The sequence below is a fragment of the Montipora foliosa genome, chromosome 3 (genome assembly GCF_036669935.1).
Source record: "Montipora foliosa isolate CH-2021 chromosome 3, ASM3666993v2, whole genome shotgun sequence".
NCBI classification, from domain to species: Eukaryota; Metazoa; Cnidaria; class Anthozoa; order Scleractinia; family Acroporidae; genus Montipora; species Montipora foliosa.
The window spans coordinates 63,765,397-63,791,213 of NC_090871.1; the positions used below are offsets into that span (position 1 = coordinate 63,765,397).

At 35.8% G+C, this 25,817-nt stretch overlaps 1 protein-coding gene across 1 annotated transcript in view; it reads left to right on the forward strand.

Moving 5' to 3' along the window:
- Nucleotides 1–19,451: 19,451 nt before the first annotated feature.
- Nucleotides 19,452–25,817, forward strand: part of LOC137997936 (uncharacterized) — a 38,844-nt gene continuing 32,478 nt past the window's right edge. Inside the window, exons 1-3 of the mRNA XM_068844265.1 lie at nucleotides 19,452–19,470; nucleotides 22,211–22,288; nucleotides 23,989–24,114. The gene's annotated coding sequence lies outside the window, so the exon portion shown is untranslated. The remainder of the gene's footprint in view (nucleotides 19,471–22,210; nucleotides 22,289–23,988; nucleotides 24,115–25,817) is intronic.

The following is a 25,817-nucleotide window of genomic DNA, read 5'->3' on the forward strand; positions in this document are numbered from 1 at the left end:
AATTCGTAGCCGACGTTAAATCCCTGAAAGTGTAGAGTCTCAAGTGAGAAAGCAATTATTGAAGATCCAATTTTTCCACACTTATTCAAGGTAGCAACCTTCAATTCCCTGTGAAGTATTCAAGTTCGAATACATCACAGCTGAAGGATAGATATTTTGCGAGATATCTCGGAGAAACAGAGTAAAATAATAGACTGAATGCATAAATGTGCTAACTAGACTCACTAGCCTCGTTTGCATGTACAAAATACAAAAGAAATGTTGCTTGAGAGCGAGGCTAGTGAGTCTAGTTAGCACATAAACAAAAGAATATTTTTTTGGCAGCCATTTATGCATTCGGTGTATACACCACACCAAGATGACATGCTGTTCTTTTCATTCAATAAAAGATGAAATGAATTACACTCTTTTGCAAGGTTTCCTGACCACATAATTGTTTTAGCATAAAAATGGGGAATGAACACCACCTGGTCATTCCATATTGCGCAAGCACTAAGTTCCAGAAGGACATACTGTGAAATGACGGTGACATTCGATGAAATGGTTGCTCATGACATCGAGCTTCTAAGAGGCGTATTATTTGACTTCTATTAAATTGAAAGAGTCCTATTTTTAATTTTTGTCACGCTGATTGTGTATTTATACACAGCCGTGAGAAATGCAATGGCTGTTGAAAAGTCTCCATTCAAAATATATATCAGAGGGTAACCAATTTTCAATTTTCCTGCAGTTAATATCGTTCTAAGTACAAGGGTTGTCGCAGTTATAAGTGCTGCAACTTAAGCCGTTGCTAAAAAGCCTGAAAACATAAACAAAAACAAAAAATAACAGGAACAAGAAACAGACCCACACCAAACACGAAGAAAAACATTCAGCCTGCATAGTATTTCGTCTCCAGAAAAAAATTCAAACACATGCACAACAGTTTGGAACCCAGTTTGTAGGATATATTCCTTACCTCAAAAAAATATTTTTGCTTAAGTGGAAAAACATTTTGTTAATTCACCTTGAATTCGAAGTAGCCTGTCGAAGTTCTTTCATTCTTTCCGTCATTGCACTTCAATTAATCACTTCAGTAGCCTTTTAGTTTTTGGAAATGAAAATTCTCTTGTATGGACAAACAACCCTTTTAGTTGAACCGGACGGACTTCAATCGTAAAACCTAGAGGAGAAACACCTTTAAAATTGTCCCCTCTATGAATACTTGCGATTTCCCCTGTTTTTATTACTACCTTTTTCAATTTGACTTATCGTCGAGTTAAAACCGATCTGACACAACCAAAAAAGAGAAATAATGCGTACCTCGATTTCAGCCTTCGGAGTAAATAATCTGCAAGACCCAAAGCTGTTTGATGTGGTTCAATTTGTAGTTGTAGGATTATGAACATCTCCCCTGAACAGTGTCTTTAAATTTTAATTAGTTTACTGACGCTATATTAACTAATTGATATTAACTAACATAAACATGTGTGGAGTATTCAATTCACTGTTTTAAGCTCCCTTGGAAATCTGATATTTACCGCACCCTTTCACGTGAACTTACCCACTTTCAACGAATTAGACCAAAGGAAACAACTGTTTGCAAAACTCCACCAGGAAAGCACATAGAAATGTGAAAGATTAAATTCAAAGGCACAGTTTGATATGTTTAACTGGTCAATAGCTTTTAAGATCAGAAAGATCTCATTTCATTTTAAATCGGAAATAGTAAATTGAATTTATTTTTCGCATCAAAATGGAACGGGTAGAAAAAAAAGTGATGAAGATGAAGTTGATGGAAAAATTAATTGAGCCGTGTGGTACATTCTTTCCTTCGTCTTCCGTCAGCAAAATGTAAATGGTGCATAATTATTAATATGAGAGCAAATTCGGTAAATTGAGTAAATTCCTTCCCTTTTATTGGAATTTTCCAAATTTAGTGTGGAAAGTGTGGCAGGTATCTAAGAAATTTCAAATTCTTTAAGTTCTGAAGGTAATATGAGTAAAGAGAGCCGGACGCCGTTAAAAAAAACAACAACAAGACGGCAATTACGCGTTCACGTGGGATGCACTGATCAAAGCCAGCAACAGGCAACGACTGTAAATAAAAACTATAGAGTCTGTGACAAAATTCCTTGGAACAGTACACTAACATACAGATCTGAAACTTTCGCGGCTCAATCTTTCCTCACGATGTTGTTTGCAAGCGAGTTTTTGAGCCCATTGCAAAACAACACTGTGGGAGTCCGGGCAAGGTATTGCAAAGTGTTTCAACAAATTTGTCCGAGGGTGTAGTTGTTATTGATAATACGGGTGTTGTGTCAGCTCAAACCTCTTTTTTCATTTTCACAGTTCAGACCAATTGTAAGTTAGTGTACAGTTTGATCTGACATACAGACGAATACTTTGGAGACCCTGTTGGAATAATTTTGTTTGTTTACAGTTGATATACGCATTTGTTAAGGAAAAGACAAGTAGGGTAGTATAAAGAAGAACTTTAATTCAAAGGATAAAATTTTCCGCCTTTTTTTTTTTTTTTGGATTTTAATTAAGTAAAGATTTAGGCCACACCTGTCGATCGGTATGTAAAGAGATCAAATATTTCCAGAGGTATTGGTAAAATACGTTATCGCTGGAAGTAGAAGTTTATTTTGATTGCGCTTTTCGCGGGATGCATCAAATGGTTGTCTTCCCTCGCAAACTGAGGAATTTGTCTATAAAAGCATCATATTTTATTTTTTGTGGCATTAAATCGTATTTTAAGAAAGTATAAAGCGTTGACTTCCCACAAGCCACGTGAATATACGAGGTCTGGCGCTAGCAGTAGGAAAAAGAGAAAAATAAATAAGATAGCGGGAGGATCAAGGAAACATATGATCGGAACCGGCCTTCAGACTCCTCTTAGTATCTGAAGACAAATCAGGGGAATTCAATTAAGAGGTACTAAATCAGGATCTATCAGTGCACTGCCAGTGAACGAGAACAAACACATTTGTAGCGATAAAGTAATACTACCAAGGGCATTTCCAACAGTCTTCTTACAACATGAAGCTGAAGATACTATATTAACGATTCACATAACCAGCCCGCATTCATTCTGATACCGCCGTAGCCATTTGTTTGCGATGGTTTTTACGCACACCCCACATTGTGCTTTTGTTGAAAGCAATTTCGTCGGTCCGCTTCCACTTTTTTGAGGATATGAGATCGATGTGCGCGGCCTTTTTTTGTTTAGCATGAAGGCCGATCAGCTTCGAAAACATGCGTCAAAAACTCGAATAATATTAGTCAGCTGTGACCGGAAAAAAGGTGGCGTACTCTGATTGACCAATTATAGGGAAAGGTGTTGGGGCGAAAAGAAAAAAGGCTTTCCTTGAGGCGTTTTTTTTTTTTTTTGCGAAACATTAATTACAACTCAAAGACGCTTCGTTTGATTGCAATCAAATTTGGACAGTTAAACCTATTTCCAACAAACCCGTGTGGGGGAATTTACAATTCCATGAGAGCCTCTTCCGCAGGGTTGCTCAGAGTTTTAGCTAGCACTTTCTATAGCACTCTGTCACTTCTGAATGCGATCTAATCAAGAAAAAGCCCGACAATTTTTTTTAAGTTTCTGGGTAACATATCAAATGAAAGAAGTGAATTGCGGAAATACGAAATCTCCATTGAATTGGAATTTGTACCTTTTTGTTTCAGCCTCAAGCAAAACAAAGCATTTTCTTCAATTATAAACGAAATATTCCAGTAGCAAGGGTTAGGATATCTGTGCCGTAATCGGAAAGCGCCACGTCCGTGTCACTGAAGACAATCCTGTTTGTTTTCGTCGCAATTAATTTAGCGAGTTAACGAAAATAGTTTGAATTTCTAATTTTGAAAAATTGAAATATTTCCTAGTGAGTTACTATGAAGACTCTATTTTAGTACTATGGTATTTTTGACACGTTTTTTGACAGGTAAAACGCCCACAAAACACCGAATACCTTTCATGGAACTGATTACAATGACAATACGAAAGCTGCAGCAAGTACTAACGGCTAAATAGAAAGCAACACTTAAGACGGAATCCACCAGAAGTTCGAGTAACAAGTGGACAAAAACCTAGTACCAAGATTATGAACATCGTATTGCAAACTTCTGCACGACTGTTTTAAATATCTTCTGAAAAAAAGATCATTTCTAGCAACAACAAACGTCAAAAACAACTTTTGAACTTCGTAAGAAACTGACGATGAAGTTTTACCTGTGTTTGCACAATTTCTCTGAACGTTGAAATTTAATTTTTCACGTTCCCATGGGAAATTGTTTTAGGTGTTATTTCAGGCAAATATTTATATCTTTAGCTTTGAGGAAATGTAAAAAGAACCGTAAAATCCTTAAAACTATTCTGGTACCAGATTTTTGGCTACTAATAACTGAAATTGCTCGATTTTCTATCGGATTTCGTCTTAACCTTTAGCGATAGCAGGCGACCGACAGTGGAAATTATTTCGTGTACCTCCGATTTCGGGAAACAAACGAAGAGAACTTAAAAAGGGACAATGACCATGGCAGGAGCTCATGAGTACGAGACTCCACTGACAACAAACGTTACAATTTGAGGATACGAGGGAAACAAACTTTTCTCATTTTTTGACGTGGTCTGCCCTGCAGGGGTATCTCACGTGATTAAATTCCTATGCATGTTTATGTAACAAATGAACACAGGGTCATCACCAAAACAATTGAAACAAAAAATGCCCTCTATGGAGACCAGTGTTTTGGATTAATTGCTGCTAATCGCCACATTACTTCAATGGTAAGCCTGTGAGTGATCAACCTAAATCCCCAAGCCTAGGGAACCCTTGGAACCTCACGTATTTTGGTGCTTTATCTTTAGTGGTCTTTTAATTTAGGTGGTAAAAGTAATTTGAACCTAATCAGCTTCTGTTGGAGCAATTTGCCGTAACGTTCCTATGCCTTTTTGAAGTGGCAAGGCTGAAACGTCTGGACAAGGATTCACTGCTCTGCTTTTGGCAATGTGTCATGCATTACGATAGCGTCTGGTATAACCTGGTCTCCCTCGCAGGTATAACCCTAAGAAAACAACCAAAGCCAAAAACTTACCTCTCTAGCTCCGTTCCTGAACAACCTCTGTTTCGCTCTCGACAATTATCTGAATAAATAGCTAACCGAAGATAAACATTGAGCAGGGGCGAATGATTGGCCAATCAGTGACCAAACGGCGAAAAGATTAGCTTTACGTCATTGTAATTCTTCACTACAGAGGTATCTTTGTTGGTATAACCCTAAGAAAACAACCAAAGCAAAAACCTACCTCTCTAGCTCCGTTCCTGAACAACCGCTGTTTCGCTCTCGACAATTATCTGAATAAATAGCTAACCGAAGATAAACATTGAGCAGGGGCGAATGATTGGCCAATCAGTGACCAAACGGCGAAAAGATTAGCTTTACGTCATTGTAATTCTTCACTACAGAGGTATCTTTGTTGGTATAACCCTAAGAAAACAACCAAAGCAAAAACCTACCTCTCTAGCTCCGTTCTTGAACAACCTCTGTTTCGCTCTCGACAATTATCTGAATAAATAGCTAACCGAAGATAAACATTGAGCAGGGGCGAATGATTGGCCAATCAGTGACCAAACGGCGAAAAGATTAGCTTTACGTCATTGTAATTCTTCACTACAGCGGTATCTTTGTTTACCAGATAGCTTCAGAGCAACGATGCTTTGAAACTTGGAAATTTAACGACAATGTATGGGATCATTAACACCATTGCCACCCAAGAATTTATCAGTTTTTGATGGTTAACAAGACGCCTGTAAGGGCGTATCCGTAGGATGCACAAACAGTTACAATGTAACAGAAATTGTCCAGTTGCAGTGAACTACAACTACAAGTAATCTTCGGAAAATTGCGAGAAAAAATAAATATAAAATAAAAAAAGAATGGGCCAGAATTGTTACCGTGGCTGCATTAAGAATTTTTATGAAAATTTAGAGTTCGCTTAAATTAAGAGTTCAATTATGATAAATTTGGAGGTTACGAAAATTTAGTTTTCGCTTAAATTATGATTTCAATCATAAAATTCAATATTGAATTTTGGCAGAAATTACTTCGCTGGTGTCATCGTTACATTTTGTTTCATTAACATACGAGTTCAGTTCAGACTTCATGCTATTTATTACACATAACATGAGAATTTTATTCCATAAAGCTCATATGTACAAATCTATACGCTTCATTTTCACATGTGAAAAAGGCCTATACAGCCAATCAGAATGGCGTACAGCTATTTCACGTGTGGAAGTATAACCAATCAACGATAACGTAAAGGCGTTTCCATGCCAATCACTCGTGCATCTCGTGCAAATCGTACTTTGTTATTGAATTAAATTAAATTTGCATTTGGTTCTATTGTTAGTAAGTTTTTCTTTCTAATTCGCGTTCAGAAAACTATTTTAATGAAAATTCTCATGTTATGTGTAATAAACAGTTCGCGACATAGAAAGTGCTTTGTACGGGGTTTTATTCACTCGTTGTTTGTGTCAAAAACCCTCACTCCTTCGTTCCTCGCTCGTTCGGGTTTTTGACACAAAAAACTCGTGCATAAAACCCCGTACGCCGCACTTTCTATAACGTAAACTATACTTACGAGTTGACTTCAAAAAATAAAAGAACTTGTTAAAAATACTTAATAAATCTCCAATTTTAAGTCTTTTCGCTTTGATAACGATTTAGTTATGAGCTAGCAAGTTTTCCTTGGCAGTGTAAATGGAAAAATATGACAAGTTTTTCCTTGTCAAGTGTCCTTGTTCAAAAACGAGCATGCTAGTTTTTGAACAAGCACACTTGACAAGGAAAAACTTGTCAAGGAGAACTTGCTAGTGTGTATAGTCGGCACGTTTTCCTTGACAAAAGGACTTGTCAACGAAAACTCTCTAGTGTAAGTGATTGAGCCTTTACGCAATGCATTTTCAATTTTCGGTAATGTATTCTTGGCTAAATGATCCGAAAAGTTGATGATAGCCTTAATGGTGCTAATGAGGCAAAAATATCAGCTACAATCACGTAAAGCTAATCCTTTCGCCCCTGCTCAATGTTTATCTTCCGGTTAGCTAAATATTCGAGAGTGAATGAGGTTGTTCAGGAACGGAGCTAGAGGGGTAGTTTTTTGCCTCGGTTTTTTCTTAGGGTTACACCAGACGCTATCGTAGTGCATGATATATTGCCAAAAGCAGAGGAGTGACCCTTTGATGAGCAGATGTTTCAGCCCTACAGCCACTTCAAAAAGGTCCAGGAAGGCATTCTAAATTAAAAGATCTCTAAAGAAAAAAACACACAAAAGATCTGAGCTTATAAGTTTTTTTTCGACATGGGCTTGGTGATTGAGGTTTGATCACTCGCAGAGTATCATCGGATATCTGACAACAACAACAGCAACAAATAAAAACAAGTACTTCAACTACTTACCATTGAAGTGATGTGGTGAATTGCAGCAGTTAAGCTAAAACACCGGTCTCATTTTGTCTCAAGTTTTTTTAGCTGATGACAGTCTGGCAGTGTTCGTTTGTTAATTAAACATACGCACGAAATTAATTTTTTTTTTTTTAAAGGCGTCTTTCCTTACTCGTATTACCTTCAAAAGTTGAAGAACTTGAAAAGTAAGATACCTTCCACGCTTTATTTAGCTAAATTCGCCATTACACTAAAAGGGCATAAATCTACCCAAGAGTTTGAATTTTTGCTATCATATTAATATGGTACATTTAGTAGCAATTAATTTTTCCATCAACGTCATTTTCTACAGTTGCCATTTTGATGATAAAATGGAGTGACAGACTTCAAAACATATCAAACTGGGCCTCTGAAATTTAATCTTTCACTTTTCTATATGGGTTCCTGTCGGAGCTTTCCAAACAGTTGTTTCCTTTTTGTCTGATTCATTGAAAGAGTGTAAATATGAGAATTCCAAGTGAGCTCAAAACAGTGAATTTGAATACTCGACATATGTTCATGTTAGCATTTCAATATCAATTATAGACCGTAATCTAAGGACGGTGCCTACAAATACAAAGGTATTATTGCGTGGTTTACTAAATATGCGGGAAAAGGAGATCCTAACAAGTGTTATTGAAATCCAAAAAGAAAACTGGGGGTAACCATGCATGCATTTTTCCAAGATGATTTATCAATAATATTTGTAAAAAGATTTACACTACAAAGCAATGTATGGCGTTCTTGTCCAAATTGAAAATGAATTATTTCTGCGTGGTTTAGACTAAAACTACATTTATTAAACTTAAGCGCTTTTCACAAGATGAACCACATCAAACAGCTTTGAGTCCCGCCTGCAGATAGTTTACTCCGAAAGCAGAAATCAAGGTACGCATCATTTCCCTTTTTTTAGTTCAGTCAGATTGGTTTTAACTTGACGATATATAAATCAAACTGAAAAAGGCAATAATACAAACAAGGAAATCGCAAGTATTCATAGAGTGGACAATTTCAAAACTGAGTATTTTCCCTCAAGGATTTACGATTGGAATCCGTCCGGTTCAACCAAAAGTGTTCTTTCAGTTGTTCATACGAGATAATTATATTTTACGGGTACAACGGGTATTTTACAAAAAAAAGGGGTACAGAAGTGATTAATTAGAGTGCACAGACGAAAAGAAATGAAAGGCCTTTAAGGTGAAAGGACAAAATGCTTTTCCACTTAAGCAAAAAGTCTGTATTTCATATTTTTTTAAGGTAAGGGATATATCCTACAAACAGGCCTGGGTTTTTAACTCTTGGAGACGAAATATTATGTAGGCTGAATGATTTTTCTTCGTGTTTGTTTGGGGTGTGTCTGTTCCTGTTCCTGTTTTCTTTTTTTTTTTTTTTTTTTTAAGGCTTGTTAGCAACGGCTTAAAGTTGCAGCATTAACAGCTGCAACATCACTTTCATTTAGAACGATATTAATAGCAGGAAGTTGAAAATTAGTTACCCTCTAATTATTATTTTCAATGGAGCCTTTTCAACAGCCATTGCATTTTCTTCATAGCTGCGTACAGATATGCAATCAGCATGACAAAAAAAGTTGAACTGTTTCAATAGAAGTCGGATAATAAGCCATTTAGAAGCTCGATCGATGTCATAATCTGTTAGAGCGAAAGTCGTATTTTTAATAACCCTTCATATTGCTTTCCTGCTTTGATCACGTGCACCAAATCGATTCCTGGTCGTAATTGGTTGGAATCTCAAACACACAACCAATCGATCATTTCACCGTATGTATGAGCAGGTGATTGTGGTCAACAAATCTATCAAACGAGTGTAATTCATTTAATCTTTTATTGAATGAAAAGAACAAAGCGTCATCATAGTGAGGTATATATATTGGGATGCTCGATTAATATTTTAACCTGTTTTTCCGAGATATCTTGCAAAATATCACTGCATCCTTCAGCTGTGAGTATTTAAACTTATATTTCAACAATATTAACAGCAAAAAGCGAAGAACGCTTAAATTAGTGTGAAAGAGTTCGATCTTAAATATTATTGTTTAAAGGGGATATGTCACGTTATTTCAGGGTGTTTAGAGGAAACTTTTAGTTTATCAACAGTTTAAAACTCAAAAATGGCAATGTGCAGTTCCTTCACTGGTAAATTAATCATAACATCACAAACAAGATGATTCTGAGCAAAAACGATCTTTATCCAGGCGATTTGCCAAGAACGTGCAAAACGTCGGGACTCCGGACTTTTTTAAATAATACCCAAATGCAATCCGTTTCAATCTTGTTCATTTGTGAGCATTCACGTTTCTCTTCCACTTTACTGTATTTGTTTTTATGTACTGTTCAACAATTTAAAGTGATTATTGCAATGTGTCATCCTACTTTTTGTGCATTTTGGGTGTCATGAAATTCCATTATTTTGCGTGACATAGCCCCTTTAATTTCAGTTCCTCATTTTTAAGACTTTATACTTTCACGGATGTAATTACGTCCCATCTTTCAAATACGAACGTCGGCTACGAATTCAAGAGCGAGAGTTAGGGGAGGTACTAATTTGTTTGTTTGTTTGTTTGTACCAGAACACAACTTTGGAAATATTTCAATCCATTTTGACGGTTTGCCGCCATTTTACACGAACACAGGTGTATATAAAAAATGACGTACATTCAACGCTGTGTCGCACCAGCAGTTGTTTCACTACAAAGGTATCTTTGTTGACACTCTTTGCATTATTAGCCCAAGGCTTTATTTTCGAATCAGTCAGCCGAGAATAAAGTACTGAAACTTGGAAGTGCATTGCATAAATGAACTATCTCTGGGAATTTAACCGAACACGATTTACCAGATAGCTTCAGAGCAACGATGCCTTGAAACTTCGAAATTTAACGACAATGTATGGGATTATTAACACCATTGCCACCCAAGAATTTATCAGTTTTTGATAGTTAACAAGACGCCTGTAAGGGCGTATCCGTAGGATGCACAAACAGTTACAATGTAACAGAAATTGTCCAGTTGCAGTGAACTACAACTACAAGTAATCTTCGGAAAATTGCGAGAAAAAATAAATATAAAATAAAAAAGAATGGGCCAGAATTGTTACCGTGGCTGCATTAAGAATTTTTATGAAAATTTAGAGTCCGCTTAAATTAAGAGTTCAATTATGATAAATTTGGAGGTTACGAAAATTTAGTGTTCGCTTAAATTATGATTTCAATCATAAAATTCAATATTGAATTTTGGCAGAAATTACTTCGCTGGTGTCATCGTTACATTTTGTTTCGTTAACATACGAGTTCAGTTCAGACATTATGCTATTTATTACACATAGCATGAGAATTTTATTCCATAAAGCTCATTTGTACAAATCTATACGCTTCATTTTCACATGTGAAAAAGGCCTATACAGCCAATCAAAATGGCGTACAGCTATTTCACGTGTGGAAGTATAACCAATCAACGATAACGTAAAGGCGTTTCCATGCCAATCACTCGTGCATCTCGTGCAAATCGTACTTTTTTATTGAATTAAATTAAATTTGCATTTGGTTCTATTGTTAGTGAGTTTTTCTTTCTAATTCACGTTCAGAAAACTATTTTAATGAAAATTCTCATGTTATGTGTAATAAACAGTTCGCGACATAGAAAGTGCTTTGTACGGGGTTTTATTCACTCGTTGTTTGTGTCAAAAACCCTCACTCGCTCGTTCCTCGCTCGTTCGGGTTTTTGACACAAACAACTCGTGCATAAAACCCCGTACGCCGCACTTTCTATAACGTAAACTATACTTACGAGTTGACTTCAAAAAATAAAAGAACTTGTTAAAAATACTTAATAAATCTCCAATTTTAAGTCTTTTCGCTTTGATAACGATTTAGTTATGAGCTAGCAAGCTTTCCTTGGCAGTGTAAATGGAAAAATATGACAAGTTTTTCCTTGTCAAGTGTCCTTGTTCAAAAACGAGCATGCTAGTTTTTGAACAAGCACACTTGACAAGGAAAAACTTGTCAAGGAGAACTTGCTAGTGTGTATAGTCGGCACGTTTTCCTTGACAAAAGGACTTGTCAACGAAAACTCTCTAGTGTAAGTGATTGAGCCTTTACGCAATGCATTTTCAATTTTCGGTAATGTATTCTTGGCTAAATGATCCGAAAAGTTGATGATAGCCTTAATGGTGCTAATGAGGCAAAAATATCAGCTACAATCACGTAAAGCTAATCCTTTCGCCCCTGCTCAATGTTTATCTTCCGGTTAGCTAAATATTCGAGAGTGAATGAGGTTGTTCAGGAACGGAGCTAGAGGGGTAGTTTTTTGCCTCGGTTTTTTCTTAGGGTTACACCAGACGCTATCGTAGTGCATGATATATTGCCAAAAGCAGAGGAGTGACCCTTTGATGAGCAGATGTTTCAGCCCTACAGCCACTTCAAAAAGGTCCAGGAAGGCATTCTAAATTAAAAGATCTCTAAAGAAAAAAACACACAAAAGATCTGAGCTTATAAGTTTTTTTTCGACATGGGCTTGGTGATTGAGGTTTGATCACTCGCAGAGTATCATCGGATATCTGACAACAACAACAGCAACAAATAAAAACAAGTACTTCAACTACTTACCATTGAAGTGATGTGGTGAATTGCAGCAGTTAAGCTAAAACACCGGTCTCATTTTGTCTCAAGTTTTTTTAGCTGATGACAGTCTGGCAGTGTTCGTTTGTTAATTAAACATACGCACGAAATTAATTTTTTTTTTTTTAAAGGCGTCTTTCCTTACTCGTATTACCTTCAAAAGTTGAAGAACTTGAAAAGTAAGATACCTTCCACGCTTTATTTAGCTAAATTCGCCATTACACTAAAAGGGCATAAATCTACCCAAGAGTTTGAATTTTTGCTATCATATTAATATGGTACATTTAGTAGCAATTAATTTTTCCATCAACGTCATTTTCTACAGTTGCCATTTTGATGATAAAATGGAGTGACAGACTTCAAAACATATCAAACTGGGCCTCTGAAATTTAATCTTTCACTTTTCTATATGGGTTCCTGTCGGAGCTTTCCAAACAGTTGTTTCCTTTTTGTCTGATTCATTGAAAGAGTGTAAATATGAGAATTCCAAGTGAGCTCAAAACAGTGAATTTGAATACTCGACATATGTTCATGTTAGCATTTCAATATCAATTATAGACCGTAATCTAAGGACGGTGCCTACAAATACAAAGGTATTATTGCGTGGTTTACTAAATATGCGGGAAAAGGAGATCCTAACAAGTGTTATTGAAATCCAAAAAGAAAACTGGGGGTAACCATGCATGCATTTTTCCAAGATGATTTATCAATAATATTTGTAAAAAGATTTACACTACAAAGCAATGTATGGCGTTCTTGTCCAAATTGAAAATGAATTATTTCTGCGTGGTTTAGACTAAAACTACATTTATTAAACTTAAGCGCTTTTCACAAGATGAACCACATCAAACAGCTTTGAGTCCCGCCTGCAGATAGTTTACTCCGAAAGCAGAAATCAAGGTACGCATCATTTCCCTTTTTTTAGTTCAGTCAGATTGGTTTTAACTTGACGATATATAAATCAAACTGAAAAAGGCAATAATACAAACAAGGAAATCGCAAGTATTCATAGAGTGGACAATTTCAAAACTGAGTATTTTCCCTCAAGGATTTACGATTGGAATCCGTCCGGTTCAACCAAAAGTGTTCTTTCAGTTGTTCATACGAGATAATTATATTTTACGGGTACAACGGGTATTTTACAAAAAAAAGGGGTACAGAAGTGATTAATTAGAGTGCACAGACGAAAAGAAATGAAAGGCCTTTAAGGTGAAAGGACAAAATGCTTTTCCACTTAAGCAAAAAGTCTGTATTTCATATTTTTTTAAGGTAAGGGATATATCCTACAAACAGGCCTGGGTTTTTAACTCTTGGAGACGAAATATTATGTAGGCTGAATGATTTTTCTTCGTGTTTGTTTGGGGTGTGTCTGTTCCTGTTCCTGTTTTCTTTTTTTTTTTTTTTTTTTTCAGGCTTGTTAGCAACGGCTTAAAGTTGCAGCATTAACAGCTGCAACATCACTTTCATTTAGAACGATATTAATAGCAGGAAGTTGAAAATTAGTTACCCTCTAATTATTATTTTCAATGGAGCCTTTTCAACAGCCATTGCATTTTCTTCATAGCTGCGTACAGATATGCAATCAGCATGACAAAAAAAGTTGAACTGTTTCAATAGAAGTCGGATAATAAGCCATTTAGAAGCTCGATCGATGTCATAATCTGTTAGAGCGAAAGTCGTATTTTTAATAACCCTTCATATTGCTTTCCTGCTTTGATCACGTGCACCAAATCGATTCCTGGTCGTAATTGGTTGGAATCTCAAACACACAACCAATCGATCATTTCACCGTATGTATGAGCAGGTGATTGTGGTCAACAAATCTATCAAACGAGTGTAATTCATTTAATCTTTTATTGAATGAAAAGAACAAAGCGTCATCATAGTGAGGTATATATATTGGGATGCTCGATTAATATTTTAACCTGTTTTTCCGAGATATCTTGCAAAATATCACTGCATCCTTCAGCTGTGAGTATTTAAACTTATATTTCAACAATATTAACAGCAAAAAGCGAAGAACGCTTAAATTAGTGTGAAAGAGTTCGATCTTAAATATTATTGTTTAAAGGGGATATGTCACGTTATTTCAGGGTGTTTAGAGGAAACTTTTAGTTTATCAACAGTTTAAAACTCAAAAATGGCAATGTGCAGTTCCTTCACTGGTAAATTAATCATAACATCACAAACAAGATGATTCTGAGCAAAAACGATCTTTATCCAGGCGATTTGCCAAGAACGTGCAAAACGTCGGGACTCCGGACTTTTTTAAATAATACCCAAATGCAATCCGTTTCAATCTTGTTCATTTGTGAGCATTCACGTTTCTCTTCCACTTTACTGTATTTGTTTTTATGTACTGTTCAACAATTTAAAGTGATTATTGCAATGTGTCATCCTACTTTTTGTGCATTTTGGGTGTCATGAAATTCCATTATTTTGCGTGACATAGCCCCTTTAATTTCAGTTCCTCATTTTTAAGACTTTATACTTTCACGGATGTAATTACGTCCCATCTTTCAAATACGAACGTCGGCTACGAATTCAAGAGCGAGAGTTAGGGGAGGTACTAATTTGTTTGTTTGTTTGTTTGTACCAGAACACAACTTTGGAAATATTTCAATCCATTTTGACGGTTTGCCGCCATTTTACACGAACACAGGTGTATATAAAAAATGACGTACATTCAACGCTGTGTCGCACCAGCAGTTGTTTCACTACAAAGGTATCTTTGTTGACACTCTTTGCATTATTAGCCCAAGGCTTTCTTTTCGAATCAGTCAGCCGAGAATAAAGTACTGAAACTTGGAAGTGCATTGCATAAATGAACTATCTCTGGGAATTTAACCGAACACGATTTACCAGATAGCTTCAGAGCAACGATGCCTTGAAACTTCGAAATTTAACGACAATGTATGGGATTATTAACACCATTGCCACCCAAGAATTTATCAGTTTTTGATAGTTAACAAGACGCCTGTAAGGGCGTATCCGTAGGATGCACAAACAGTTACAATGTAACAGAAATTGTCCAGTTGCAGTGAACTACAACTACAAGTAATCTTCGGAAAATTGCGAGAAAAAATAAATATAAAATAAAAAAAGAATGGGCCAGAATTGTTACCGTGGCTGCATTAAGAATTTTTATGAAAATTTAGAGTCCGCTTAAATTAAGAGTTCAATTATGATAAATTTGGAGGTTACGAAAATTTAGTGTTCGCTTAAATTATGATTTCAATCATAAAATTCAATATTGAATTTTGGCAGAAATTACTTCGCTGGTGTCATCGTTACATTTTGTTTCGTTAACATACGAGTTCAGTTCAGACATTATGCTATTTATTACACATAGCATGAGAATTTTATTCCATAAAGCTCATTTGTACAAATCTATACGCTTCATTTTCACATGTGAAAAAGGCCTATACAGCCAATCAAAATGGCGTACAGCTATTTCACGTGTGGAAGTATAACCAATCAACGATAACGTAAAGGCGTTTCCATGCCAATCACTCGTGCATCTCGTGCAAATCGTACTTTTTTATTGAATTAAATTAAATTTGCATTTGGTTCTATTGTTAGTGAGTTTTTCTTTCTAATTCACGTTCAGAAAACTATTTTAATGAAAATTCTCATGTTATGTGTAATAAACAGTTCGCGACATAGAAAGTGCTTTGTACGGGGTTTTATTCACTCGTTGTTTGTGTCAAAAACCCTCACTCGCTCGTTCCTCGCTCGTTCGGGTTTTTGACACAAACAACTCGTGCATAAAACCCCGTACGCCGCACTTTCTATAACGTAAACTATACTTACGAGTTGACTTCAAAAAATAAAAGAACTTGTTAAAAATACTTAATAAATCTCCAATTTTAAGTCTTTTCGCTTTGATAACGATTTAGTTATGAGCTAGCAAGCTTTCCTTGGCAGTGTAAATGGAAAAATATGACAAGTTTTTCCTTGTCAAGTGTCCTTGTTCAAAAACGAGCATGCTAGTTTTTGAACAAGCACACTTGACAAGGAAAAACTTGTCAAGGAGAACTTGCTAGTGTGTATAGTCGGCACGTTTTCCTTGACAAAAGGACTTGTCAACGAAAACTCTCTAGTGTAAGTGATTGAGCCTTTACGCAATGCATTTTCAATTTTCGGTAATGTATTCTTGGCTAAATGATCCGAAAAGTTGATGATAGCCTTAATGGTGCTAATGAGGCAAAAATATCAGCTACAATCACGTAAAGCTAATCCTTTCGCCCCTGCTCAATGTTTATCTTCCGGTTAGCTAAATATTCGAGAGTGAATGAGGTTGTTCAGGAACGGAGCTAGAGGGGTAGTTTTTTGCCTCGGTTTTTTCTTAGGGTTACACCAGACGCTATCGTAGTGCATGATATATTGCCAAAAGCAGAGGAGTGACCCTTTGATGAGCAGATGTTTCAGCCCTACAGCCACTTCAAAAAGGTCCAGGAAGGCATTCTAAATTAAAAGATCTCTAAAGAAAAAAACACACAAAAGATCTGAGCTTATAAGTTTTTTTTCGACATGGGCTTGGTGATTGAGGTTTGATCACTCGCAGAGTATCATCGGATATCTGACAACAACAACAGCAACAAATAAAAACAAGTACTTCAACTACTTACCATTGAAGTGATGTGGTGAATTGCAGCAGTTAAGCTAAAACACCGGTCTCATTTTGTCTCAAGTTTTTTTAGCTGATGACAGTCTGGCAGTGTTCGTTTGTTAATTAAACATACGCACGAAATTAATTTTTTTTTTTTAAAGGCGTCTTTCCTTACTCGTATTACCTTCAAAAGTTGAAGAACTTGAAAAGTAAGATACCTTCCACGCTTTATTTAGCTAAATTCGCCATTACACTAAAAGGGCATAAATCTACCCAAGAGTTTGAATTTTTGCTATCATATTAATATGGTACATTTAGTAGCAATTAATTTTTCCATCAACGTCATTTTCTACAGTTGCCATTTTGATGATAAAATGGAGTGACAGACTTCAAAACATATCAAACTGGGCCTCTGAAATTTAATCTTTCACTTTTCTATATGGGTTCCTGTCGGAGCTTTCCAAACAGTTGTTTCCTTTTTGTCTGATTCATTGAAAGAGTGTAAATATGAGAATTCCAAGTGAGCTCAAAACAGTGAATTTGAATACTCGACATATGTTCATGTTAGCATTTCAATATCAATTATAGACCGTAATCTAAGGACGGTGCCTACAAATACAAAGGTATTATTGCGTGGTTTACTAAATATGCGGGAAAAGGAGATCCTAACAAGTGTTATTGAAATCCAAAAAGAAAACTGGGGGTAACCATGCATGCATTTTTCCAAGATGATTTATCAATAATATTTGTAAAAAGATTTACACTACAAAGCAATGTATGGCGTTCTTGTCCAAATTGAAAATGAATTATTTCTGCGTGGTTTAGACTAAAACTACATTTATTAAACTTAAGCGCTTTTCACAAGATGAACCACATCAAACAGCTTTGAGTCCCGCCTGCAGATAGTTTACTCCGAAAGCAGAAATCAAGGTACGCATCATTTCCCTTTTTTAGTTCAGTCAGATTGGTTTTAACTTGACGATATATAAATCAAACTGAAAAAGGCAATAATACAAACAAGGAAATCGCAAGTATTCATAGAGTGGACAATTTCAAAACTGAGTATTTTCCCTCAAGGATTTACGATTGGAATCCGTCCGGTTCAACCAAAAGTGTTCTTTCAGTTGTTCATACGAGATAATTATATTTTACGGGTACAACGGGTATTTTACAAAAAAAAGGGGTACAGAAGTGATTAATTAGAGTGCACAGACGAAAAGAAATGAAAGGCCTTTAAGGTGAAAGGACAAAATGCTTTTCCACTTAAGCAAAAAGTCTGTATTTCATATTTTTTTAAGGTAAGGGATATATCCTACAAACAGGCCTGGGTTTTTAACTCTTGGAGACGAAATATTATGTAGGCTGAATGATTTTTCTTCGTGTTTGTTTGGGGTGTGTCTGTTCCTGTTCCTGTTTTATTTTTTTTTTTTTTTTTTTTTCAGGCTTGTTAGCAACGGCTTAAAGTTGCAGCATTAACAGCTGCAACATCACTTTCATTTAGAACGATATTAATAGCAGGAAGTTGAAAATTAGTTACCCTCTAATTATTATTTTCAATGGAGCCTTTTCAACAGCCATTGCATTTTCTTCATAGCTGCGTACAGATATGCAATCAGCATGACAAAAAAAGTTGAACTGTTTCAATAGAAGTCGGATAATAAGCCATTTAGAAGCTCGATCGATGTCATAATCTGTTAGAGCGAAAGTCGTATTTTTAATAACCCTTCATATTGCTTTCCTGCTTTGATCACGTGCACCAAATCGATTCCTGGTCGTAATTGGTTGGAATCTCAAACACACAACCAATCGATCATTTCACCGTATGTATGAGCAGGTGATTGTGGTCAACAAATCTATCAAACGAGTGTAATTCATTTAATCTTTTATTGAATGAAAAGAACAAAGCGTCATCATAGTGAGGTATATATATTGGGATGCTCGATTAATATTTTAACCTGTTTTTCCGAGATATCTTGCAAAATATCACTGCATCCTTCAGCTGTGAGTATTTAAACTTATATTTCAACAATATTAACAGCAAAAAGCGAAGAACGCTTAAATTAGTGTGAAAGAGTTCGATCTTAAATATTATTGTTTAAAGGGGATATGTCACGTTATTTCAGGGTGTTTAGAGGAAACTTTTAGTTTATCAACAGTTTAAAACTCAAAAATGGCAATGTGCAGTTCCTTCACTGGTAAATTAATCATAACATCACAAACAAGATGATTCTGAGCAAAAACGATCTTTATCCAGGCGATTTGCCAAGAACGTGCAAAACGTCGGGACTCCGGACTTTTTTAAATAATACCCAAATGCAATCCGTTTCAATCTTGTTCATTTGTGAGCATTCACGTTTCTCTTCCACTTTACTGTATTTGTTTTTATGTACTGTTCAACAATTTAAAGTGATTATTGCAATGTGTCATCCTACTTTTTGTGCATTTTGGGTGTCATGAAATTCCATTATTTTGCGTGACATAGCCCCTTTAATTTCAGTTCCTCATTTTTAAGACTTTATACTTTCACGGATGTAATTACGTCCCATCTTTCAAATACGAACGTCGGCTACGAATTCAAGAGCGAGAGTTAGGGGAGGTACTAATTTGTTTGTTTGTTTGTTTGTACCAGAACACAACTTTGGAAATATTTCAATCCATTTTGACGGTTTGCCGCCATTTTACACGAACACAGGTGTATATAAAAAATGACGTACATTCAACGCTGTGTCGCACCAGCAGTTGTTTCACTACAAAGGTATCTTTGTTGACACTCTTTGCATTATTAGCCCAAGGCTTTCTTTTCGAATCAGTCAGCCGAGAATAAAGTACTGAAACTTGGAAGTGCATTGCATAAATGAACTATCTCTGGGAATTTAACCGAACACGATTTACCAGATAGCTTCAGAGCAACGATGCCTTGAAACTTCGAAATTTAACGACAATGTATGGGATTATTAACACCATTGCCACCCAAGAATTTATCAGTTTTTGATAGTTAACAAGACGCCTGTAAGGGCGTATCCGTAGGATGCACAAACAGTTACAATGTAACAGAAATTGTCCAGTTGCAGTGAACTACAACTACAAGTAATCTTCGGAAAATTGCGAGAAAAAATAAATATAAAATAAAAAAAGAATGGGCCAGAATTGTTACCGTGGCTGCATTAAGAATTTTTATGAAAATTTAGAGTCCGCTTAAATTAAGAGTTCAATTATGATAAATTTGGAGGTTACGAAAATTTAGTGTTCGCTTAAATTATGATTTCAATCATAAAATTCAATATTGAATTTTGGCAGAAATTACTTCGCTGGTGTCATCGTTACATTTTGTTTCGTTAACATACGAGTTCAGTTCAGACATTATGCTATTTATTACACATAGCATGAGAATTTTATTCCATAAAGCTCATTTGTACAAATCTATACGCTTCATTTTCACATGTGAAAAAGGCCTATACAGCCAATCAAAATGGCGTACAGCTATTTCACGTGTGGAAGTATAACCAATCAACGATAACGTAAAGGCGTTTCCATGCCAATCACTCGTGCATCTCGTGCAAATCGTACTTTTTTATTGAATTAAATTAAATTTGCATTTGGTTCTATTGTTAGTGAGTTTTTCTTTCTAATTCACGTTCAGAAAACTATTTTAATGAAAATTCTCATGTTATGTGTAATAAACAGTTCGCGACATAGAAAGTGCTTTGTACGGGGTTTTATTCACTCGTTGTTTGTGTCAAAAACCCTCACTCGCTCGTTCCTCGCTCGTTCGGGTTTTTGACACAAACAACTCGTGCATAAAACCCCGTACGCCGCACTTTCTATAACGTAAACTATACTTACGAGTTGACTTCAAAAAATAAAAGAACTTGTTAAAAATACTTAATAAATCTCCAATTTTAAGTCTTTTCGCTTTGATAACGATTTAGTTATGAGCTAGCAAGCTTTCCTTGGCAGTGTAAATGGAAAAATATGACAAGTTTTTCCTTGTCAAGTGTCCTTGTTCAAAAACGAGCATGCTAGTTTTTGAACAAGCACACTTGACAAGGAAAAACTTGTCAAGGAGAACTTGCTAGTGTGTATAGTCGGCACGTTTTCCTTGACAAAAGGACTTGTCAACGAAAACTCTCTAGTGTAAGTGATTGAGCCTTTACGCAATGCATTTTCAATTTTCGGTAATGTATTCTTGGCTAAATGATCCGAAAAGTTGATGATAGCCTTAATGGTGCTAATGAGGCAAAAATATCAGCTACAATCACGTAAAGCTAATCCTTTCGCCCCTGCTCAATGTTTATCTTCCGGTTAGCTAAATATTCGAGAGTGAATGAGGTTGTTCAGGAACGGAGCTAGAGGGGTAGTTTTTTGCCTCGGTTTTTTCTTAGGGTTACACCAGACGCTATCGTAGTGCATGATATATTGCCAAAAGCAGAGGAGTGACCCTTTGATGAGCAGATGTTTCAGCCCTACAGCCACTTCAAAAAGGTCCAGGAAGGCATTCTAAATTAAAAGATCTCTAAAGAAAAAAACACACAAAAGATCTGAGCTTATAAGTTTTTTTTCGACATGGGCTTGGTGATTGAGGTTTGATCACTCGCAGAGTATCATCGGATATCTGACAACAACAACAGCAACAAATAAAAACAAGTACTTCAACTACTTACCATTGAAGTGATGTGGTGAATTGCAGCAGTTAAGCTAAAACACCGGTCTCATTTTGTCTCAAGTTTTTTTAGCTGATGACAGTCTGGCAGTGTTCGTTTGTTAATTAAACATACGCACGAAATTATTATTTTTTTTTTTAAAGGCGTCTTTCCTTACTCGTATTACCTTCAAAAGTTGAAGAACTTGAAAAGTAAGATACCTTCCACGCTTTATTTAGCTAAATTCGCCATTACACTAAAAGGGCATAAATCTACCCAAGAGTTTGAATTTTTGCTATCATATTAATATGGTACATTTAATAGCAATTAATTTTTCCATCAACGTCATTTTCTACAGTTGCCATTTTGATGATAAAATGGAGTGACAGACTTCAAAACATATCAAACTGGGCCTCTGAAATTTAATCTTTCACTTTTCTATATGGGTTCCTGTCGGAGCTTTCCAAACAGTTGTTTCCTTTTTGTCTGATTCATTGAAAGAGTGTAAATATGAGAATTCCAAGTGAGCTCAAAACAGTGAATTTGAATACTCGACATATGTTCATGTTAGCATTTCAATATCAATTATAGACCGTAATCTAAGGACGGTGCCTACAAATACAAAGGTATTATTGCGTGGTTTACTAAATATGCGGGAAAAGGAGATCCTAACAAGTGTTATTGAAATCCAAAAAGAAAACTGGGGGTAACCATGCATGCATTTTTCCAAGATGATTTATCAATAATATTTGTAAAAAGATTTACACTACAAAGCAATGTATGGCGTTCTTGTCCAAATTGAAAATGAATTATTTCTGCGTGGTTTAGACTAAAACTACATTTATTAAACTTAAGCGCTTTTCACAAGATGAACCACATCAAACAGCTTTGAGTCCCGCCTGCAGATAGTTTACTCCGAAAGCAGAAATCAAGGTACGCATCATTTCCCTTTTTTTAGTTCAGTCAGATTGGTTTTAACTTGACGATATATAAATCAAACTGAAAAAGGCAATAATACAAACAAGGAAATCGCAAGTATTCATAGAGTGGACAATTTCAAAACTGAGTATTTTCCCTCAAGGATTTACGATTGGAATCCGTCCGGTTCAACCAAAAGTGTTCTTTCAGTTGTTCATACGAGATAATTATATTTTACGGGTACAACGGGTATTTTACAAAAAAAAGGGGTACAGAAGTGATTAATTAGAGTGCACAGACGAAAAGAAATGAAAGGCCTTTAAGGTGAAAGGACAAAATGCTTTTCCACTTAAGCAAAAAGTCTGTATTTCATATTTTTTTAAGGTAAGGGATATATCCTACAAACAGGCCCGGGTTTTTAACTCTTGGAGACGAAATATTATGTAGGCTGAATGATTTTTCTTCGTGTTTGTTTGGGGTGTGTCTGTTCCTGTTCCTGTTTTCTTTTTTTTTTTTTTTTTTTTTCAGGCTTGTTAGCAACGGCTTAAAGTTGCAGCATTAACAGCTGCAACATCACTTTCATTTAGAACGATATTAATAGCAGGAAGTTGAAAATTAGTTACCCTCTAATTATTATTTTCAATGGAGCCTTTTCAACAGCCATTGCATTTTCTTCATAGCTGCGTACAGATATGCAATCAGCATGACAAAAAAAGTTGAACTGTTTCAATAGAAGTCGGATAATAAGCCATTTAGAAGCTCGATCGATGTCATAATCTGTTAGAGCGAAAGTCGTATTTTTAATAACCCTTCATATTGCTTTCCTGCTTTGATCACGTGCACCAAATCGATTCCTGGTCGTAATTGGTTGGAATCTCAAACACACAACCAATCGATCATTTCACCGTATGTATGAGCAGGTGATTGTGGTCAACAAATCTATCAAACGAGTGTAATTCATTTAATCTTTTATTGAATGAAAAGAACAAAGCGTCATCATAGTGAGGTATATATATTGGGATGCTCGATTAATATTTTAACCTGTTTTTCCGAGATATCTTGCAAAATATCACTGCATCCTTCAGCTGTGAGTATTTAAACTTATATTTCAACAATATTAACAGCAAAAAGCGAAGAACGCTTAAATTAGTGTGAAAGAGTTCGATCTTAAATATTATTGTTTAAAGGGGATATGTCACGTTATTTCAGGGTGTTTAGAGGAAACTTTTAGTTTATCAACAGTTTAAAACTCAAAAATGGCAATGTGCAGTTCCTTCACTGGTAAATTAATCATAACATCACAAACAAGATGATTCTGAGCAAAAACGATCTTTATCCAGGCGATTTGCCAAGAACGTGCAAAACGTCGGGACTCCGGACTTTTTTAAATAATACCCAAATGCAATCCGTTTCAATCTTGTTCATTTGTGAGCATTCACGTTTCTCTTCCACTTTACTGTATTTGTTTTTATGTACTGTTCAACAATTTAAAGTGATTATTGCAATGTGTCATCCTACTTTTTGTGCATTTTGGGTGTCATGAAATTCCATTATTTTGCGTGACATAGCCCCTTTAATTTCAGTTCCTCATTTTTAAGACTTTATACTTTCACGGATGTAATTACGTCCCATCTTTCAAATACGAACGTCGGCTACGAATTCAAGAGCGAGAGTTAGGGGAGGTACTAATTTGTTTGTTTGTTTGTTTGTACCAGAACACAACTTTGGAAATATTTCAATCCATTTTGACGGTTTGCCGCCATTTTACACGAACACAGGTGTATATAAAAAATGACGTACATTCAACGCTGTGTCGCACCAGCAGTTGTTTCACTACAAAGGTATCTTTGTTGACACTCTTTGCATTATTAGCCCAAGGCTTTCTTTTCGAATCAGTCAGCCGAGAATAAAGTACTGAAACTTGGAAGTGCATTGCATAAATGAACTATCTCTGGGAATTTAACCGAACACGATTTACCAGATAGCTTCAGAGCAACGATGCCTTGAAACTTCGAAATTTAACGACAATGTATGGGATTATTAACACCATTGCCACCCAAGAATTTATCAGTTTTTGATAGTTAACAAGACGCCTGTAAGGGCGTATCCGTAGGATGCACAAACAGTTACAATGTAACAGAAATTGTCCAGTTGCAGTGAACTACAACTACAAGTAATCTTCGGAAAATTGCGAGAAAAAATAAATATAAAATAAAAAAAGAATGGGCCAGAATTGTTACCGTGGCTGCATTAAGAATTTTTATGAAAATTTAGAGTCCGCTTAAATTAAGAGTTCAATTATGATAAATTTGGAGGTTACGAAAATTTAGTGTTCGCTTAAATTATGATTTCAATCATAAAATTCAATATTGAATTTTGGCAGAAATTACTTCGCTGGTGTCATCGTTACATTTTGTTTCGTTAACATACGAGTTCAGTTCAGACATTATGCTATTTATTACACATAGCATGAGAATTTTATTCCATAAAGCTCATTTGTACAAATCTATACGCTTCATTTTCACATGTGAAAAAGGCCTATACAGCCAATCAAAATGGCGTACAGCTATTTCACGTGTGGAAGTATAACCAATCAACGATAACGTAAAGGCGTTTCCATGCCAATCACTCGTGCATCTCGTGCAAATCGTACTTTTTATTGAATTAAATTAAATTTGCATTTGGTTCTATTGTTAGTGAGTTTTTCTTTCTAATTCACGTTCAGAAAACTATTTTAATGAAAATTCTCATGTTATGTGTAATAAACAGTTCGCGACATAGAAAGTGCTTTGTACGGGGTTTTATTCACTCGTTGTTTGTGTCAAAAACCCTCACTCGCTCGTTCCTCGCTCGTTCGGGTTTTTGACACAAACAACTCGTGCATAAAACCCCGTACGCCGCACTTTCTATAACGTAAACTATACTTACGAGTTGACTTCAAAAAATAAAAGAACTTGTTAAAAATACTTAATAAATCTCCAATTTTAAGTCTTTTCGCTTTGATAACGATTTAGTTATGAGCTAGCAAGCTTTCCTTGGCAGTGTAAATGGAAAAATATGACAAGTTTTTCCTTGTCAAGTGTCCTTGTTCAAAAACGAGCATGCTAGTTTTTGAACAAGCACACTTGACAAGGAAAAACTTGTCAAGGAGAACTTGCTAGTGTGTATAGTCGGCACGTTTTCCTTGACAAAAGGACTTGTCAACGAAAACTCTCTAGTGTAAGTGATTGAGCCTTTACGCAATGCATTTTCAATTTTCGGTAATGTATTCTTGGCTAAATGATCCGAAAAGTTGATGATAGCCTTAATGGTGCTAATGAGGCAAAAATATCAGCTACAATCACGTAAAGCTAATCCTTTCGCCCCTGCTCAATGTTTATCTTCCGGTTAGCTAAATATTCGAGAGTGAATGAGGTTGTTCAGGAACGGAGCTAGAGGGGTAGTTTTTTGCCTTGGTCTTTTCTTAGGGTTACACCAGACGCTATCGTAGTGCATGATGTATTGCCAAAAGCAGAGGAGTGACCCTTTGATGAGCAGATGTTTC